This window comes from Elephantulus edwardii, unplaced genomic scaffold (genome assembly GCF_000299155.1).
Source record: "Elephantulus edwardii isolate Elephantulus edwardi_28Jun2011 unplaced genomic scaffold, EleEdw1.0 scaffold00107, whole genome shotgun sequence".
NCBI lineage: Eukaryota > Metazoa > Chordata > Mammalia > Macroscelidea > Macroscelididae > Elephantulus > Elephantulus edwardii.
This window is the reverse complement of record NW_006399857.1, coordinates 9,807,647-9,816,026: the sequence shown is the minus strand read 5'-3', so window position 1 is coordinate 9,816,026 and position 8,380 is coordinate 9,807,647.

Here is an 8,380-nt window from a genome sequence, read left to right as displayed (position 1 = left end):
GAATTTTTCTTTTACTTTTCCAAGAGGGTAGTGATCTGGGGGTGGGCTTGGGAGGGGAGAAAGGTGCAACAATGAATGAATGGAAATCCAAAGCCTCTGTAAATTTTTACTGAAATTAATTATATATTTAAATTAAAATATTTAAGTTAGCGTAAGGATGGCAATGGATTTATAACTGCTCATGCTAATAACACTATATTGTGGTATGGAGGAGGAATAGTGGAACTGTATCTACATTTACAATATTCTTCTTACCAAAACCATTTATGTAAAATAGGAACTGCATTGGAACATGTATCTCTGGATTGGAAATAATGATATTCTTAATATTTTTAACCTTAAGCTTAAAAGATTATATTGTTCAAAATTATTTGTTATATATTTGTTTAAATTTTTCCCTCTTTTAACAACTCGGATCTAGTGGGAGGAGAAAAGACCAGAGAATGGACAAAATTATTGGGGCAGCTATTGCTGCCAGTTTACAGCCTGTGTCAGAAAAAGGAAGTCTTACTCATAAACAGTACCACCCAAAGGTAATAAAGGAGGTCAGAATTGCTTCCACTGTGGAAAGCTGGGCCACTTCAGTAGACAGTGTCACGGACGAGAGCCACAGATAGGCAAGGGATTAGAGAGGAAGCTCCCACTCACTTGCTTTAAGTGTGGATCTGAAGGACACTTGGCCAAGGGTGGCCTACGTCAGTTCCTTGTGGCTGACAGGACTGACAGGCCCCAGCTCCCAGCTGGAAACCAAGGAGGACGCTTCAACGATTTAGATCCTCCCAAAAGAGCTGTGGATGAGCATTAACATTACTGGTAATTATATTCGTTTTCTCCTGGACACAAGAGCCTACTATTTGGTCCTAAAAGCCTTCTGAGGTCCCAACTCTTTCTTTGTTGTTGGAATTGACGGAAAACCTCATAAGCAGTTCCTTATGCATGCGGACTTCTGAGCTGTAAAACAACCCAGTGGTAGATGGAATTTTTGTCCAGGACTTAAGAACAATAAATGGCATAGTTGAGCCTCTACATCTTGTGGTTCCTAACCTTTGTACTATAATTGACAAAGTGCTAGTCAATAGGGCTTTTATTTTAAGAACTACCTTCCCTCTGTAACTTGATTTGTGCCACTATTAGAACCTCTACTTGGAATATTATTGCTTTTAAATTTTGACTCATGTACTTCTAACTTGTTCATTAAATTTGTGTCTTCTAGGGTGCAACAGTTCCGTGATACATCTTCAAGGATATAAACATGTATGGCTAAGCACAATTGATAACAGTGCATCTAAATTCCAAAAACAATCTCCACAATAGTTTACGTGTTTCCTATTGCCACAGGGGCCCTTTAGAGTAGTGAGAGAAGATCTTCACCCTGAAACCTACAGTGTCCCTTTTCAGCAAGAAGTAGCTAAGAGAATATGCCATCCCCTTTTCCTTATGAATCAGGGTGAAGTCTGTCTCAGGGAGGAGTGATAGGGAATGGCAAAGGACACACTGACAAAGGAGATTAATCAGAACTGACTTTGCCAAGCACTGTGGCAATGGGACAACTAAAACCAACTTTCAAGGGGGGAGGGGAAAGAGGAACGAACTGGGGGCTGAGGGTAGAGAAAATAGTGCAACAATGAATGCATGGAAACCCCAAATCTCTGTAAATGTTCATTAAAATGAATAAAATTTAATAAAAAAACTTAGGTTTTTAGATATAGTGATTTTTTATCTCTATTCAACTAAAATAATATATTGAGTAGAGAGAAAAGTAAGAGTGAAAATTAACGATAATGTGCTTGGAAGTAATTTGTATTTGAATATTAAGATAACATTTGAGCTTTAGGACTGGTTGGATTACCTTGACAATCTGTGCAAATAAAGAAGGGAGGTTGTGTAAATTTTATTTTACAGTCTCTATATACAAAAAAGTAATTCTTGTTTATTCAAACTAAGATCATGCATGAAAAACAAAGCTATTAAAATAATTCAAACAGCTTGGTTTAAATGGCTCAAACAAAGGGATAATCATATCCTCTATAAGTCGGATTTCCCCCCAATTTTAATAGTGTATTTTAGTACTGTGTAACAAATGGGAACTTGTGACTGTTTCTGGGACACTTTCCCTAGATATTTGTGTAAATCACTATGTCCTTTCATTCAGGCCATGTTAGAATGGCATCTCCTTAGAAAAATCTTAGCTATTGTTCTTCAAGTAATGATGGAATATTTGAAGTGATGAGGACATAAATTAATTTATCCCACTGATATAAAATTGTAAAATATACAAATATAAAATGTACAAAACCTCAAAATTATTATCTTTGTGATGGAAATGACTCATGGCTGAGATATCCATTTTTCTCTTATGGAGCAATTGTTTCTTTTCACATTGCAGTACTTGGTGTAACAAATGTCAAGAATCAAAAGTTTTTAGGCTTGCAATAAAAAGCAGTACAGCCTTTGCGTCTTTAAGGCAAAAAGAAGAAACACAAAGCCAGCTTCAACTTCATATTAACTTTTTCCCCTGGGTCACTTCTTATAAACTAGCAAGTGTGTTAGAGTCCAAGCAGAGGGTTGCATTCTCTAGTAAAGAAAACACGTTTCTATTGAGTTGGGACAGCAGGAGATACTAAAATTTTCGCTTCCCCCAAAGATTTTCATTCAATGTACTTATTACTCATTTTCTATTTCTCCAGTGAATCTAGTGTTATTTGAAGCAATGTTACATGTTATTTTATTTCTTTGTTTTCAGGTTGGTTAGAAATATGAACTCCATGAGAGAAGAAATTTTGCCTTGTTTAACATTCATTCAATTCATAATATCTACAGTATTGTCCAGAATGAAGCAAACACTTAAAAAAATTATTTCATGACAAAATCAACATCCTTGGTTCTAGAAGTCAGAAGGTGTGTTTCATTGGAGAAGTCTGCTGTCAGAGACCTCCCATGAATACTAAAGAGCAAACATTAAAGTAAGTTTATAGACAAGGTACACCTGATCAAAGAAACGTTTTTTTCCCAATTATTTCTTATGTATCTGAAGTAACCACTTGCACCTGTGTTGATAACGTGGGCGAAACTACTTGGAGGGCAGCTATGCAAAATGAAGATTCTCACCACTGAGCCAGTTTGCAACATCATAATAGATGGCGAAGAGACAGATTGTTAACAATTTCAGCTTGCTTGGTTCCACAGTAACAGTCTTGGCAACAGTCAGGAAATCAAAAGGCAAATTACATTAGGAAAATCTATTGTCAGGGAGCTTTCCAGAGTGATAAAGAGCAACAATGCCGGTCTGGAGACTAAGGTATGCCTGATTCAGGCCATAGTCTTTGCAATTAACTGTTAAGCATCAGAGAGCTGGGAAATTACTAAAGAGGATAGAAGAATTCATGTCTTTGAGTTGTGGTGCCAGAGAAGAGTACTACATTCCATGGACTGCCAGTAAAACGGATATGTCTTGGAGAGGGTGATATCAAGCTGTTCCTTGAAGGCAAAGATTTTGAAGCGCTGTCTCACATGCTTGGGACGTGTTGCCTGGAAGGATCAATCCTTAGAAAAGGACATCATGCTCGAAAGGATGGAGGGACAACGCAGGAGAGGAAGACCCCAGATGAGACGGATTGATACAGTAACTGAGGGAGGTGTGTCTCATAGACTGTGAGATTGGTTCAGGATAGAGCAGGGTTTAGAGCTATTGTGCGTAGGGTCACTATGAGTTGTGGTGGACTTGATGGTACATAACAACATGCATCTGAAAGTTGTACAATGACTAATGATGACAGAAGAATTGATGCCTTTAAAAAAAAGAATTGACACCTTTTAATTGTGGTGGTGTTCATGAGGCCACTATGAATTGTAGTCAACACAATGGCATTTAACAACAATAACAATGGCAATAACAAATGTCACCTATCCACTTACTAGAATATTTCCAAGTCTTTCCCATTACATTGATTCAGAACTCCATTATTTTCATAATTAAGAAGGGGCAGGGAGGAAATAAATAGTCTCCGGGTTGCTCCTAATGCTATTCATAGGCCATATATATCTTTTCAGGAAGAACTAAATCTAATTGCTTTGCATTCTTTTACTTTCTTTCCAAAATTGTTTAAACCTGGGGTTTTTTTTTATCTGGTTTTTTTTTCTGTGATTCTTTTTTTAAAATTTATTATTCATTTCAATGAAAATGTACAGAGACTTTGGATTTCCATTCATTCATTGTTGCACTTTTCTCCCCTCCCAACCCTCTCCGCTAGTACACTACCATCCTGGAAAAGTAAAAGAAAAATTCTTTCATTGTTTTACAATCCCTCCCCCCAGGTCCACTCCACTATGCAGCCTTCGCTCTGGACTCCTATCAGGACAAAAGTACCTAGTAATTTTCCATCTTAAACAGTTTTCTACCTCATCTGTTTCAATGCAGTATACGTTATTGAACCCATCCTTCTCAGTCTCTCCCCAACCCCAAGATCAGTCCTGCTTTCCAACAGTGGCACCATGCAGTATTTGTCCTTTTGTGACTGAGATACTTCACTCAGCATAATGTCCTCCAGGGTCACCCATTCTGAATAATATTGCATGAGTTCCTTGTTTTTCAATGCAGCATAATATTCCATTGTGTGAATATACCACAGCTTCTCTATCCATTCATTTGTTGATGGGCACTTTGGTTGTTTCCAGCTCCTTGCTATTGTGAACAAAGCTGCTATAAATATGGGTGTGCATGTATCTACTTTGATGTCAGTTATGGTCTCTTCGGGGTATATTCCCAGTAGTGGAATTGCTGGGTCAAATGGTATCTCTTTTTGAAACTTTTTGAGAAAGCATCACACTGCTTTCCACAGGTGTTGCACCATTTTACACTCCCACCAACAGTGAATCAGGGTTCCAGTTTCTCCACAACCTCGCCAGCATTTGTTGCTTGCTGTTCTGTTAAATTTTGCTATTCTGACTGGGGTGAGATGATATCTCATAGTTGTTTTGTCAACTTGGTTTATAAATGCAGAGTGTTTAGTGTGTCGTTCTCCTTAGTAACCACTTCTCCAATTTAACTAATTTCTTCTCAATCTCTGATGATAAACTTGGTTATGTGTTCTCTTAATAGTAAAAAATTTGGAAGAAACTAACCAGGGATACTTTGTAAATTAGGATTAGTGATTCATTTCCTTGAAAACACTGTGGAGCAGTTGTAATTTACACAAATGGAACAGTCAAAAATTGGAATCAACTTGACAGCAACCAACAAATGAATGAGTAGTTCAGCCTCTATTTGGCTGATATGTATATTCTTCCAGGCTCAAAATTTTTGTATTCACTTTTTTCCGTTCATTTTTAAGGCCTTTTAGTAGATGTTCAGTGTAATATAAAATTATTATTTGTTTCGTTAAGTAAGGGAGGAAGGCAAAGCAACCTTGTTGGTGGTGGTGTTGTTAAGTACCAATGAGTGGACTTCAATTCATAGCTACTCTATGTCCAAGGGATTGGAATCTTGCCTTGTCCTCTTTATCTGTGATATCCGTGAACCCTTTGTTATAGTCACTGAGCCAATCCATCTCATTAAGGGCCCTGCTCCTTTTTGCTGACTTTCTAATGTCTAAGCATGATTTCCTTCTCCAAGGATCAGGTTTTCCTAACATCATGCTCAAAATACATATGACAAAGTTTCACCATCTTTTTCTCCAAGAATCACCCTTGCTTCATTTTCTCCAAGATGTTTATTCTTTTGGCAGTCCATGAGATATTTAGTACTCCTCTTCAACACTATAAGTCAAAAGCGTTGATTCTTATTCTGTCTCCAAATTTCAGAAGCATAACAAATAATTGAAAAGATGATGGTTCAAATCAGGTTTATTTTATTCTCTAAATTGACATCATCAACACCTTAGAAAGATCCTTAAAAGCAAATTTACCCAGTACAATACATGTACTAATTTGTTGACTATGGGCACCAATGGTGTTGGTTGTGGCTCCGAGTAAGATGACGTTGTTGACAATTTCCATTTTCTCTCCATCTACCATGATGCTACATATTGGCCCATGGTGAGAACTTTGGTCTTCTTTATGTTATTATGTCTTCCATACAGAAGGCTGTAGTCTTTGATCTTATGCAGCAAGCTTTTTAAGTCCTTTTTACTTCCAACAAGTACAGATTGTTTATGTCATCCTCTGATCCTTATGTCACTCTTCTTAAAAAATTCCAGCCTATCAAATTATTTGCTCAGCAGTTAGCTTAAATTGGTGTTGTTGCTATGTGCCATCAAATCAAGTATGACTCATAACAGCCCTGTGAACTGTTGTTCTGGTCCAATCCTGTGCTATTCTCATCATGTGACACATTTAAGACCACTGCTGTAGTCACTGTGTCAATCTGTCTCATTGAGGGTCTTCCTCTCTTTCACTGATCTTTCTAAGGATAATATTTTCCAAGCAATATCCTCTTCTAGCAACATGTCCAAAGTATGAGAGATAAAGTTTTACCATCTTTTCCTCCAAGGAACACACTGACTGCCCTTTTTCCAAGACATATCTTTTCATTTGGCAATCCTTGGGATACTCAGTACTCTCCTCCACTTAGAATTCAAAGGCATCTCTTCTGTCATTCTTAGTCATTATCTAGATTTCTGATTCATAGCATGTGATTGAAAAGATCATGGCCAGACTCAGGTTTACCTTAGTCTTCAAAATGACATCGTTGCTCTTTAACATTTTTGAGATGTCCCTGACACCAGAGTTCTCTAACTGCTGGTACCGAGGGTGTTGATTGTTTATGCAAGTACGATGAAATAATTGAGAGCTTAAATCTTTTCTCCTTTATTCATGATGTTGTCTTCTGTTTGCCCCAAGGTGAAGACCTTAGCTTTCTTGAGTTTGAGTTTTGGTTACATTAAATCAGAGAATTCTACTTCTGTTCTAATCTCTAATCAGTATCTCTAAAAGAGGAAAACCATTTTTTAACTGAAACTTTTAATGTTGTCACTTAATATTTCTAAGTCAATCAATCCAAAGATCATGGTTCAGTTTACATCTATTTAACGCCCTCTATTCCACTCACATGTGATCCACTACAATTCATCACTCACATATTTTTTAACAAGTCCTTTACTTAATTTTAATGGCAAACACTGTCTTACTGCTATTGTACTTCCCCCCTATTTTGCTGTCTATTCTTTCTCAGAAACATTTGACAACTATCCTAGTAAATTAATGCTAATATTCTTCAAATAAATAATCTCCCTGAAACTTTCTAATTTTACTTTTTCCTGTATCACTAGATTTTTCTGACACCAACAAATGGTAGAACTTGATAATTTTCTTTTACTCATCCTTCTATATTCTTTCTTATCATCCAAACAAGTCTTATTACCACTTATCTACCTCCACAACCCCTGCCCCCATTTCAGAGGCTTCCTTTGCAGTGCATTATAAATTCTTACATAACATATGTTCCTGTCTTGTATTTCTTATACTATGAATTTAATTTTAAGAAATTGCATTGCCAACCCAAAGGCAAGCTCTTCAAACTTCTAGCTTTTCCACAGGAGAAAGATAGCAAATCTCTTCCCTTGAGATTTACTGCCTCTGAAAACCCTCTAAAGAGTCAACTACAGGTCGATTCCAACTCAGCAGTACAAAACCCAATATTTTCTTAGCACAATCCTCTTGATCTATTGTCACTTCTTGAAACACAACAAAGTTCTATATTTTAGGAGTTGCACTGCCACCCTGAAGGCATGCGATTTAAATTATTCAGCTTCTCTGTGCGAGAAAGATGGACAATCTTCTCAAATGCAATTTTTTGCTTCGGAAACATTTAGGGGACCAATATTGGTCAGTTCTGACTCAATAGTATATAAAGCAACTGTATCATCTCAGTAATTTTTTTAGTATATTGGTCATACTCTAGTCACATTGTGTGTTTAATAAATGACATAAAGAATCTACATTATGGAATAGTTAGTATTTAACCACTTTTTTCCTTTGAACTGACATTTCAGCAGTCTGAAAGTTGGTCATACCATTTTCCACAGTTCAATTTTCCATGAAGATAATTTTTTACTCCTCATACTCAAGAGTTTTTCCTTTCCAACAAGAAAGACAATGCTAATATAGGATTCACTGGTATACATGTCATAATTTTCTCATTGAAAGTTAGAAATACAACTGCCAAAGGGGCCCTTTAGAGTAGTGAGAGAAGATATTCACCCTGAAACACACAGAATCCCTTTTCAGCAGGAAGTAGCTAAGAGAATACACCATCCCCTTTTCCTTATGAATCAGGGTGAAGTCACTCTCAGGGAGGAGTGATAGGGAATGGCAAAGGACACACTGACAAAGGAGATTAATCAGAACTGACTTTGACAAGCACTGTGGCAATTGGACAATTAAA